The sequence below is a fragment of the Pyrus communis genome, chromosome 1 (assembly GCF_963583255.1).
Source record: "Pyrus communis chromosome 1, drPyrComm1.1, whole genome shotgun sequence".
Lineage (NCBI taxonomy): Eukaryota > Viridiplantae > Streptophyta > Magnoliopsida > Rosales > Rosaceae > Pyrus > Pyrus communis.
Genome location: NC_084803.1, coordinates 37,666,902 through 37,680,307, shown reverse-complemented (window position 1 = coordinate 37,680,307; position 13,406 = coordinate 37,666,902). Strand labels below are relative to the sequence as shown.

Genomic DNA, 13,406 nt, shown 5'->3' with positions numbered 1-13,406 from the left:
AGCAAGCAATGATGTAAGGGAAGTGACGGGGTGAGATGCATAGTGCCGGCACCACACACGGGTGCCAAAGTACCATTGGCAGTTGATATATTTTTTCTGTGAGATGTAGTCATGTATTCAAACATATTTTTATCATATGTCATATGATCAGTTGCCCTAGAGTCCAGAATCCAACCTGTATGGTGCTGAATTTCGGAGGCTAAGAGAACACGTCCCACGGTACCTGTGTCGGAAGACGAGTCACCTCGAGTACGAGTCAACAAATTTTGACTAGAGTCACTTGGGCTAGGCACGGCTTCCTGGACTGTTGGTGTAGCCATAGCAAGGGAGGCACGACCTCCACTAGACCCGGCTGCTCCACGCTCCTTGGCACGCAATTTTTTCTTTAACTCTGGAAACCAATCAGGCACCCCATGCTTAGTAAAGCATGTATCTTCGGTATGACGGGTTTGTCCACAGAAAGTACACTTCAAATCATCTTTATTTTCTCGGTTGAAAGGACGAGAATTTAAAGATTGAGTAGAAGAATTACTAGGACGAGAAGCACCAACTGGCCTAGAGATCATGGCCATGGACGGCAACCCTCCGTGATTGTTATTTCCACCCATCATAGTAGCATGTCGTTGAGCTTCACGCCGAACAACAGAAAACACCTCCTCAACAGATGGTAGGGGCTAAGTACGTAAAATATCACTACGCACTTTATCAAACACATCATCCAAACCCGCCAAAAAAGCATACACACGATCAATTTGACGTTCTTCTCGAAGTGTCTTGAGATCCACAACACATTCCATCTTGATTGGTCTCTGTTGATCTAACTCCTGCCAAACGGACTTGAGATCAGCATAATACACGCCAACTGGCCGACCCTCTTGACGAAGTCTGAACAATTTAACCTTCAATTCATAAATCTGAGAAATATCTGAGCCATCATAATAGGTCCGAGCCACCTCTTCCCAAATTTCTTTAGCGGTACGCAGGTGAATAAAAAATCTCATGATAGCAGGTTCCATGGAATTGATCAACCACCCCTTTACTATTGCATTCCCTGTCTCCCACGTCTCATACTCAGCACTATTCTCAGCAGGCTCCTTGGTACTCCCAGTCACAAAGCCCTTCCTACCGCATCCAGCGATGTGCATCTCCAAAACTTTGGACCAAAGAGGATAATTTGATCCATTTAATTTCACGGTATTTGGTACAGCAGACGCGTCACTCTGAATAACGACCGGATTCAATACTGGATTATTGGTTGAGTTACTGCCCTCTAACTTCAACATGCCACTGCCTCCTTCTAATGCCATTCAACCTTACCCAAAAAAAAAAAAAAAAAACAAAGCAAGACTGATACTGATGATTCACCACACTGCCACACACGCAGCACTACCACACATACACGGCAACACTGCAGAAAACACAGCACACCCACACTGCTGCACACGCAGCAAGACTACACACACACAGCAACACTGTTTGCTGCAGAAGATTTGCAGAAAAACTGCACCACCCACACTGCTGCACACGTAGCAAGATTGCAGAAAAACTGCACCACCCACTGCTGCACATGCAACAAGATTGCAGAAAAAATTGCACCACTGTTTTCTGCAGAAGATTTGCAGAAAAAACAGTCAACCAAGCACAGCGGAAAAACTAGGGTTTCGGCCACTCTGGCTCTTGATACCAAATAGAACTTTTACGGGAATAAATTAATTGTATTGCTTCTTTAGAAATATATATATATATATATATATATACACAATCAGTGTTCAACTAGGAAACTAAATAAAGCTTATAAACAACCTACTTAAAAAATGACTCCTACTATTTACATTCCCTTTTTTTTCCTAATATTGACTCTTGACTAACATCTCCTACCGAAAAAATGAAATATTAATGTTGCATAATAGAAGAGAAAACAACGGTAGATTTCTTTTATGCACTGCATTTTTCCAACTTACTCCAAAATAACAGCATTCCACAGCATTATATTGTTATCCTGGAGCGCCCGGCTAATCCCTGCAGGCGGGTCCTGTTGCAACCTCTTGAAGTCTCTCATCTGCCTCTTCCTTGCAATAGTCGACGTCACTAATTTGCTACCACCCATATATCATGAACCCAATTTTGTATTTTAAGATTAACTATGCATTGAGCAAAAACCAATTTCATTTTTTTTTTTTCCAATGCCTGCCAAAACATCAAAACCCACATTTCTACACCAAATTGCACACAAAAAGATATTGAGGCAACTCATTAGCGCAAAACGAGGAATACCTACGTATGAAAAAGTTGTACTCTCCTACATTGAACTCGATAACCTTTTGGTAGACTATCTCATCAACAAATAGGAGGTATCAGTTCAACCATTAATTTATAAAGAAATAGAATCGAAGGAGGTCAACAATGTAATCCAATTTTATTTATTTTTTTTTTATTTATTTTTTTTTTTTTAGCAGTTCATTGGATTTCTATATTTCTCAATCTTTCAAGATACAACAAGAAATGGTAGATGAAAAATCAACACCGATTCCTTAGTCGATGGAATTAAAACGAACATTTTAAGTTTCTGTCTAGAAATCCGGAAGGAACAACATCATACCCTTCTTTTTTTATATGATTAAGGAAAGGAAGAACAACGATCTGTTCTTCCTCAATTGAAACGCCCCGAACCTGTCCCCCTCCCCCCAAATACAAACTCTACATCTGGATGAAAAAACATCTTCAACCCATTGCATATTTCTGAGTCCAGCCACGTGCAGTGGATTCGTACTTGGCTCGATCAGTTTTGTACATGTGGGCAATCTCCGGCACGAGAGGGTCATCAGGATTTGGGTCAGTCAGCAATGAGCAGATTGAGAGCAATACCTTAGAGATAGTAAGTGCTGGGCTCCATTGCTCTTTTAGGATGTCAAGACAAATGCTTCCGTTGCTATTGATATTCGGGTGGAAGACCTTAGTCCTAAATGCAACCTTAGGGGGCTTAAAAGGATAATCTGGAGGGAAATGAATGGTGACCAGGAAATCACCTCCTGCATATGGGCTATAAGGGGATCCCATAATCGTTGCTTGCCAATGAAACATGTCTTCAGCCACAGGACCTGCGCTGCAATAAGTTGGAGGATCCTTCTCAAATCCTTGAGCTTTTTCAAGATGCGCTTCGACGCCATGACGAAACCGAACCACTCACAAATCACAACTCAAAACCTGCAACCCAGGGCCGCAAAATCTGAGAGATCGGATGGAAATAGCGGCAGCAGAGGGAAACGGGTATGTAGCAGATCTGGAGCTCCACCTCCCAAAGCTTCCGCTACCACCGATCGCTCGTTTCGATCGAGACCCCCCGATATTTTGATAACTCATATAGTCCATTGATAGCTTCATATTGTCTTAAATCAATTCTTACATACAATTAACAATATAGGTTGTATATTTATATGTATAAGCCATCAAATTACGTATCAGCACCCCCAAAATAAACCTTTATGATGCCACTAAGAAGCTTAAACCTGAATCAAATGTCACTGTTGGACAAAAATAACTCAATATTTACTAATTGAATGTAGAGATTGTATTGCATAATATGCCTACTTCATATAATTGCTAATCAAAAGGCAAAATTGCTTATCTTTATGGAACATCAATTTTCCAGGTGTCTGATGCATCAAGAAAAGCCAAAGACAATTGCAAAGTAAAAAGGTGAAGTACATGGCAGCGGTTCAGGGAAGATATTGTAGGGTGCAAGGACTCAAGCATACAGGCCAATTTAAAGGTCATGTATAAAGTAAATCATGCGCTCATGCGCTCATTAAAACAACATTAAGTTGCGTCTCACTATATTTATGAGTTTTCTATGATGAACAATCGAAGGCAAGAGATTAAAGCAGCAACAATCTACCATTAGATAAGAGCAGTAACAATCTACCATTAGAATGGCTTACAATATACAATCTTTTGAGATTTTACTACTTGTACAACATGAACTAACCGGCATCAAATCACTTACCCCAACCCAACAAAAATCACAACTCAACAAATCACTTGCCCCAAAAAATCGCGAAGAACAAACCTGCATCAATAGGCAAAGCAAAAAATTATAATAAATCAACAATTGTCAAATAAAAAAGAGAATGTATTTAAGGTTGAAAGAGAGCAGGCTTAACATTTTGTCCTGGTAATTATATTCCAACTCTTCCATGTATAGCAATTATATTCTAACACTTCCAAATAAGCATTTTTTTTTTCAATCAACACTTCTCAACATCCACTGGAACATCCAGAACACCATCATCACAACTCCTACATTTCTAAATGGTTTTCTCCTATTTTAATTAACTCCACATCCTTTAAACGTAATATGATATGAAATACAAAATTAATATGGAACAAAAATCTATACTACATCATGAAAGTGCAAACACATGTTAAAGCTATGCAATGCACTAAACTATCCATTATGCACACCTTTGTTATCCATGTATCACATTCACATGCCTTTTCATTAAATACTCAAATCAATGCAAACAAAATTAGTTTAGATACTTATTCAACAATGTTACTAATAAATACTTGTTATCAAGAAGGAAACTAAAACGCAAAGTTGTAATCTCACTAAAACTAATAAGTCGCAATGAAACCCCTTTGCAAAATAGCTCATGAACACGATCAAGCACCTGACACCTTAAGGTCGATCGTTAAAGTCCAAAAAAAAATTTTTCATCAACACCACTCTAGTCCATATGCTTGGCACCACGTTGCCAAACTCAGATGCTTGATCTTCCTCCATATGCTCTATTACCTATGATTTCCAATCAGAGTAAGCAACATTATAAACCAATTATAGTACAATGGGGGCACTTGATTTTTGTGCAAACAGGAATATTTACAGGTTTTATTATGTGGCAAAACTTTATAAAGACGGGTTTGAAAGAAAAATATGTTAGAAATTACCTCTAACCAAGCGCCAATATCAAATGCATTCAATTGGGAATCAAAATTTGTAATTGAACCATCACAAAGAATTGCAAATTTCATGGCTGATGTACTGGCATCTAAATTTGAGTCAAACTTGGAATGAAGTATCTGGAATATTAACAGAAATTAAGATTCATGGCTAAGGCAAGTATTTAACTAAACAAACTTTATGGCAAAACAAACAAAGAACAATATCTTGAATCAGCACACTTATACATAAGGAAGAACAGTTCTATTTTGTTTCTTGTACCCACCATAACCTAGCACCACACGGATAAGGTTCATCCAAACAAATGATCCTTTAAAATTAGATAAAACGACTACTAATGCTCCCAACCATACATTAGAACAAACTCTTAGTCTTAAAAAAAAAAAAAAGTGTATCACATGTCTACTGGCAAGGCAAGATGTCACCCACTGGGTTTTCTGGTGACAAAATCACCAGCAACTAACTATATGTATAGGAGCCGGAATACCTATCAACAAAATTTAATTAAAATCTTCACTTGGGTAATTGAAAAGAGAAGATTAAAATACCCCAAGAATACTAATTAACACCGTAATTACATCAGGAAAAACCCAAGTTTCAAAAACCTAAACACTATAATTATATTGGGAAAAATCCTATATCCTTCATTGCAACAAACCCCAAAACCCAATTACTGTTCTGGGTGGCATACACAGATTTTTATTATAAGAAAAAAGTAACCCCAATAACAAATTAAGCAGAGAAATCAGTTTATAATCCCTAAATACTGGAAAGAAGGAATCTTTGAAAGGGAAGCTTCCGGGTGGCATACAGAGATTTTTATTATAAGAAAAATGAAACCCTAATCCCATATTAAGCAGAGAAATCACTTCATAATCCCTAAATACTGGAAAGAAGGAATTTTTGAAAGGGAAGCTCACCTGCAATCATAAGGCATGAGCACAGACGACTTCGGAAGCTGCAAACAAAGGCCCAAAGAACGAAAAACCAGGGTCTCCTGAAAGTGAAAGCAAAACTAAATTAAACCACCACACGTAGAATCCCAGGCTACAAACTGGCATGGTTATGGTTCATCTGCTGCCACATTGACATGGTTCATCTACTGCCACAACAATCGCAGTACCAGTTTCCATTGGTAGAATTATAGTAACAGTATACAGAAACAAAGAAATTATCTTTGCATCTTGCATGTCAACTGTCATAAAATGCATATCAACTGTCATAAAATGCATCAACCAATCAACTAACAAATAAAAAACAAAGATAAAAAAACGAATGCTTTCCATTCAACAGAAAAAGTCTACATAAAGATAAATTGGAATGATAAACATACAAAATTTCACTTTTCACTTCACAGAATTTGTTTGAAATCACTAATTACCATTAGAACAACTTCATAATGAAAAAACATTACACTAAAATTTTAGAAATTGTTACTTACCAGTCTTTAGAAGCATCTTTATGATTTCTAAATATTTTTCCAAAAAAAGTAGAAAGATGAATACAAACCTCCTCGGATGGATATGCTAATAAGGTCATCCAGTCGACTAGACCTGTAAACAGGTCGGGTTTACTGGGTTTGGTTCGGGTTTAACTCGACCCGTTAATTTAACGGGTCACCCGAACCCAACCCATTAAGATGACGAGTTACCCAAACCTAACCCGTTAATTTAATAAGTCACCCGTTTCACCCGTTAACACCTGCTAACAATTGTTTTTTTTTTTTTTTTTTTTTTTTTTTTTAACATTTCATCCAAATCAAATACAACCCCATTTTCTATAGTAGAAGTGGACTTTCTATCAATTTTATACGTTCATAATCTGAGGGGTTGGCGTTTTCAGGCAGAGAACTGTTTCGCCAATCATCAACATCTCTAGGACCAAGGTTTGGAGAAGCAGCAGCAACAGTAAGATAGGCAACCAAAATAATCAAATGACTATTAGCCCTCGAAAAAATCCTCTTGTAGGTTTCGAGATTAAGAACATCCCTTCCATCAGTAGAAGACTTCATCCACAAGGGTTCATTGGTCTGCAAAAGCCTAAGCAACTCTTCCATGGCATTTGCAGCAATGTCAGTCATGAGGGACTTATCCATGTCCGAAAACCCATTAGGCTGGTAAGGTAAATTGGGCATGGAAGATGAAGCACTCCCAGGTAGAAGATTAAGATCAAGCGAAGGTCCGACCATCCCTTGACCCCCATAACTTGCCATTGATAAGTCCAAAGACGAAATATAAATAGGCTGAATTGGTGGTAGTTGGGAAATTGGCCTTCCAACGTATTTTGCAGCAATACAGTATTGTCAATACTAGACACTATATCTAACTGCAAATGAATGAAAGAGTGAAAATTTGAAATTACACAAAAGTCCTCAATAACGGGTGTTAACGGGTTTCGCGGGTTGACCTAAAATGACCCGTTAAATAACGAGTGATTAACGGGTTGACTCATTAATGACCCGACCCGTTTAGCACTCACCCGAATACCAATTTTAACGGGTCGGGTTGAAAATGTCAGGTCTACAGTCGACCATCAAATACTTCCAAAGATAATGACAGAAGTGGTGTCTCAATTACAAGCTTCTCCGAGAGCCCCCTGTGAGAAAAAAAAAAGAAAGGTAAAAATCAAAACTTGCCTCTGCCAAATAAAAAAACCCCTAAAAACCACACAATTAGAAAAATTAAATATTTTTTTTCTAAAATTAGGAGAGAAAAATAGAATGATCGTGGAAAATCCTAAAAAATAAGAAAAATAAAAGCCAAAATTATAGATCTAGAGAAAAATATTACCCAAAGTTCCACTCAGCACAAACATAAGGGTCAATGCGAAGGTGAGCATAGAGCCTTGCCTTCTGCATGGTCTGGAGAAACCTCACCAGATTATACCTCCCTTTAAAATTGTACTAAAACCCAGCATAAATCCAAAAGGTGAAATTAACTATAAAACCAAATATACAAAAGTATTCGTTTCAAATCTAAATTCATACTCCTTTATACTGGCTCCAAGGTGGCTTTTTGTCATAGCCATGTCCAAGACAATGCACCCAAGACTCCATACATCTACAGCAAGGTTTGCACCACCTGAGTTCTGTGTAACCTGGGCAAGCAACCGAAATGAAGACTTAGTAAACGTAAAAACATCAAAAAGCATGCCACGGAGGAGAAAAATACAGTAACAAAAAAAAAAAAAAAACACTCAACCTCACAAGCTTATCCTGTGAAGCTCCATTTGATTGCTCTATTCTTCATTAAGAAGATTGGTACCTGTTCAGATACATTACAAACTTCATTTAATTAAAGAAAACAAAAGCCAGAAATGTAGAAATCCAACACAATTAACGTAAAGAGAAGCATATGAAATCATTAAAATAACATACTAATACTACAATGTAATCAAACAATGATTATTCGACATTAAAACTAAGCCAAACTGATGCGTAACTTGTTAAGTTGGGGGAACAAAAACCTTTGAACTTTGTGCATAAAAACACACATGTTGAGACAACTGTGAAAACACTATTAATAACCTAAGCAATAATTAACTCACAATTTAGTTCCATCAATATGATAGCCATACCAAACTGTCAACAGACTAACAAAAGCAAAAATAAACCCTCCCTAGAAATAGCCCAACGGTAGGATTATGTAGTCCGACTATGCTGCACTAAATAAGAAAAAATCGAAGTGATCAATGCTAATCTAGAGCTTTCTCCTCTCCCAAACACAGTAAGAATCGGAACGTGCATTGTCAATTTCGAGAAATTCACAGAAAAAGAGAAGACAGGGATAGAGTAGTACAAACCTCAGATCGACTGGCCTCGATCTTCTAGATTCCCTCATTATTGTAGCAGAAATCGACAAAAGCATATATACAATGACATTTTATCAACCACTGGTTAGACCACGTTTATTACCTGCCATAAACGGAGAAACAATGACATTTTATGTCCCTTGGTCTGCATGTATATTGCAAAGTCATTTATGAGTGAGACAGGATTTGAGGTGAAGTTCTGAATACCCTTATGGAATGACGTATAGCTGTGATTTGCTATATGCTGAGGTTTGTACAAGCCAGAGTTGCGCTATCTTGAAAGAATCATTCTATGATCCTTGTTGAACTTAGGTTTCAGTTCGAGATGCAAAATCCAACACCTCTCCTCTACGTGACCTACAGCGTCACAGTAACTGCACTTCAAGTGTGGATTTTTACTCTTGTAAGGCCTGCTGTCTGAGGGTTTATGTTTGGCAACATAGATTATCGACTCCGAAATCTTAGAATTCTTCTCCAAGTTCATCACCCTTCTTCGAGCTTCTTCACGTTGAACAGTGGCACACACTGTTTTGAAGGAAGGAAGTTCAACATTCATCAGGATGTGACTCTTGAGATCCTCATAGTCCGAGTTCGAACTAGCAAGCAACTGATATATCTTGTCTTCTTTAGCCATTTTCAAAAGAATAGCAGCATCAATGGTATGAGGTAGATAAATATCTAACTCATTCCACATAGTCTTAAGACTTCCCAAGTGTTGCACAAAGGTTTGTCCATCTTGTTGAAGACTGGCAATGTCCCTCTTTAGCTGAAACACTCGTGCATAATTATTTTGATTCTCATACATGTCATTCACAGATTTCCACAGATCGTGCGAGGACTTAAAATAGCTGAAGATTTCTGCGATATGTTTCTCTATTAAGTTGAGAAGCATTGACATAACTTGTTGGTCCTTGCATAACCATGCTTTGTATGATTGGGTAGAAGGCTCAGGTGCTTCAACTCCTCCATTGATGAACCCTAGCCTTCCTTTTCCACCGAGAGCAAGAGACATTGCTCTAGACTATGGGAGATATTTGAATTCATTCAACAAAACAGAGCATAAACGCTTATTCGTATTTATCTCAGTATCTGGAACAAAAGAGGGAGAACTTCGTGAGTTTTCTTCTCCAAGGTTTACTGAACTTTCTTCAGCCATAACTGGAGCTTGAAGATGAACAACAGCAGAAAAAAAAAATAGGCGGAGATAGGTCAAGAATGACACTGCTCTGATACCATGTGGAAGTTTTAAGTTGGTTTGAATATATTCTTCATAGATTGAGTGAATGTACAAGAGGGTATAGATAAAATGAGGGAGAAAGTTACAAGCAACCTTCCTTTGACAAACTCAAATAACCGAGTAAACCCTAAATCTGTCTGTAAACACGAATTTTCCTAAAACAAGAATACGTGTACAAAATAATATTTTGTATTAATTAATGATTTAGGGGTTACAATCTCTTTGTAATTTGATCCTCTAATTCGATCTCCGTAAGGTGTTGATTTGTGGATGTGCAATTGATTCAAGGGTCGTCGAGGCTTGATCTTGGATGAACGGCTTGAAGTTTCTTCAAGGGCCGTTGAGACTTGATCTTGAAGGTTGAGGGAAGTTTCTTCAAGGGCCGCCTTCAGGGCTTGATCTTTGAAGGTTGCTGAACAGGTCTTCAAGGGGGCTTTTGGGCTTGATCTTGAATAATGGTTGTGCGGATTTCTTCAAAGGGCTTTTGGGCTTGATCTTGAAGGTTGATGGATGAGCAAATCTTCAAGGGCTTTTGGGCTTAATCTTGAAGAATGATTGGATGTGTGGATTTGTTGAGGTTGTTGATCCAAAGGGTCGTTGGGGCTTGATCTTACAATGAACGGATGATGAACGATGAACACTTTCTTCAAGGGCTGTCGGGGCTTGATCTTGAGTTGGTGGAAGTTCTTCAAGGGGGCTTTTGGGCTTGATCTTGAATAATGGTTGTGTGGATTTCTTCAAAGGCTTTTGGGCTTGGTCTTGAAGGTTGATGGATGAGCGGATCTTCAAGGGCTTTTGGGCTTAATCTTGAAGAACGATTGGATGTGTGGATTTGTTGAGGTTGTTGATCCAAAGGGCCGTTGGGGCTTGATCTTAGGATGAACGGATGATGAACGATGAACACTTTCTTCAAGGGCCGTCGGGGCTTGATCTTGAGTTGGTGGAAGTTCTTCAAGGGCCGTTGGGGCTTGATCTTGAAGGAGGATTTGACAAAGAATGAAGAATGCTTTCTTGATCCTTCGGGATTTGCTTGAGAGCTTTAGAATTTCAAGGCTTCAAGGTTTTGGTGTAATGTAAATTCCTCTCCTTTTTCTCTTGATGGAGAAGCCTATTTATAGGCTTTGATTCACTATCCATTTTTTTGGTGAAGTGAGAGGATGTTGTAGGTGAAATAAATGGAGTTGGTAGGTGAAGTAAGTGTGTGAGGTTGGTGAAGTAAGTGGAAGTTGTAGGTGAAATGAGTGTGTGATGTAGGTGAAATAAGTGTGTGAGGTTGGTGAAGTAGTGTGTGATGTAGGTGAAATAAGTGTGTGAGGTTGGTGAAGTAAGTGGAAGTTGTAGGTGAAATGAGTGTGTGATGTAGGTGAAACGAATAAATGTTGTAATTTTAATATATTGGTTAACATTTATTTCACTGAAATTTCAATGTCTACACTGTCACTCCTTAAATTAAGGGAGTGCACCAAACAACTAGCACACAACTATCAACAAGTCAACTAGTTGTTAATCTTCGTCAAATTAAGGGATTAGGATTACTAATGAATCCCACAAAAAAAAGGAAAGCTGAAAACCGGCAGCATGGGTATTAGTCACCTCATATCTCCCATATCTCATCCCATATCGTCCAATACGCCCTCTCCCTTCTCCTACTCCCCTTCGCCTTTTCGTCTTCTTCTTCCTCGTCGAACCTTCGCCCTCTCGTCTTCTGCTCCCTTGTCAGTTTCAAGCCGCGTACTATGCGATCACTGCCAAAAGCCTCCTCGTGTGGGCGGATAAGCTCTGCGTTCGCTTTCCCTCACCGACCCATTTTCCAACCCCAACAGTCTGTTAATTGGGTTTGTGTTAATGGGGTTTGATGAATTTATGTTAATTTGGGTTAAATTTTGTTAATTTGCATAAATCTTACTGGACATTAAAATTCCATTATTGTTCCTTTTTTTTTTTTCTTTTTTTTTTTTTGGTCTGCAGATTCTTGAAGCAGCAGAGAAAAAAATAGGAGTTTCAATTTTTTTTGGAATCATCGGTTTTGGCATTGAAAGTGTGAGGGGATTCTTGGTGGTTTCGTTGTTTTCGTCAATTCAGAGTATGATGCAGTGAAGGTAAATCTTTTATTATTTGAAGCTTTTGATTTCTAGGTTTTTAAGATGGTGCAAGAATCTTTCAGTGGAAATTATCCCTGTGTTTTTTGTAGTTGTTCTTGGTGTTTGCTCAATCGATTAGGTGTTTTGTGTTTAGAGATTAAGGATTCAACAATTGGTTGAACTTGCCATTCTTGCATGTACTGACTAGCGCGGTTCCACATTTGAATTAGCCAATTGCTGTTTTATTATTTTAGAATCTTAGAATTGATTTAATTTTAGGAAAGTGTTATTAGCACTCCAAAAATCTAATTCTACACTTCTCACAAGGGTATTTTTTTCTTTTCAAAAACAGAAAATTTGGAGTGTAGAATGAGATTTTTGGAGTGCCAGTAACAATTCTCTAATTTTAATATCGACTAAATTGAGTTGTCCTTGGTGGCATTGGTTTAAGGATACCTTATGCTTGGGACGAAGATCAGAGAGTCCGGAATGACTAACGAGTTTGGTTCCAAGAATCATTTGCTAAGTGTTTTACTAAATGGTTGGGAATTTTTCTTTTGAGAGGCGATGCCAAGTTCTCGTCTTTACAGCTTCGTTAACTTCTAGGGATGCAGCCCTTTACCACAGTGATGGAAAATAGTTGAGTTTTTGCATGACGACATGAGTTCGAATCCTGGTCAATCTAACATCTAATATAACAAATTTATCGTTTGATCAAAAAAAAAAAAAAACTTCTAAGGATACAGCAATTACTTACTGTTTGTGAAATTGTTTGCGTTTATGATGTATGCAGGTCAAATCGCTTTTTGAAGAAAACATAGTCCTAGATGTGGAGAACAAAAAAATTATTGGGTTTGGTAAATTAATATTAGGAAGACTATAAGAGAAATTTCATATCATTTAGTACTCTGATCTATCATTATTCATCTTTATTTGTAAGTGAGATGTCTTATGCTCGATTATCGTCAAAAGCGAATTTATCACATTATTACTAGCCTATTGTAAGGCTTGGAACACTCTTTCACATCCTTGCCGTAGACAACATCGTTTGAAGAAGAAAAAAAAGAGTGAGACCAACACCTAATTAATGTCTTTATTTCCATTCAAACTCTACATTAATTAAGTGAAAACAGATAACAACGTCCGAGTGACCATCCGATTTGGAAGGATGAGCAGGTACTTCAGTTGTTGAAATCACACGACCAAGATACTGTATGGCCAAATTGCTGTAAAATTGCATACAAATTATGGAGCTGCTGCAAATGGCTATCAAGGAAGAATTCCAAGACCCCTTCACAAATTCTAACACACCTCTGCC

The 13,406-nt window shown here is 38.0% G+C and overlaps 1 pseudogene; it reads right to left on the bottom strand.

Moving 5' to 3' along the window:
• Nucleotides 1-2,601: 2,601 nt before the first annotated feature.
• On the bottom strand, nucleotides 2,602-3,167 carry LOC137708801 (ubiquitin-conjugating enzyme E2 28-like; annotated as a pseudogene).
• Between the last annotated feature and the right edge of the window lie 10,239 nt (nucleotides 3,168-13,406).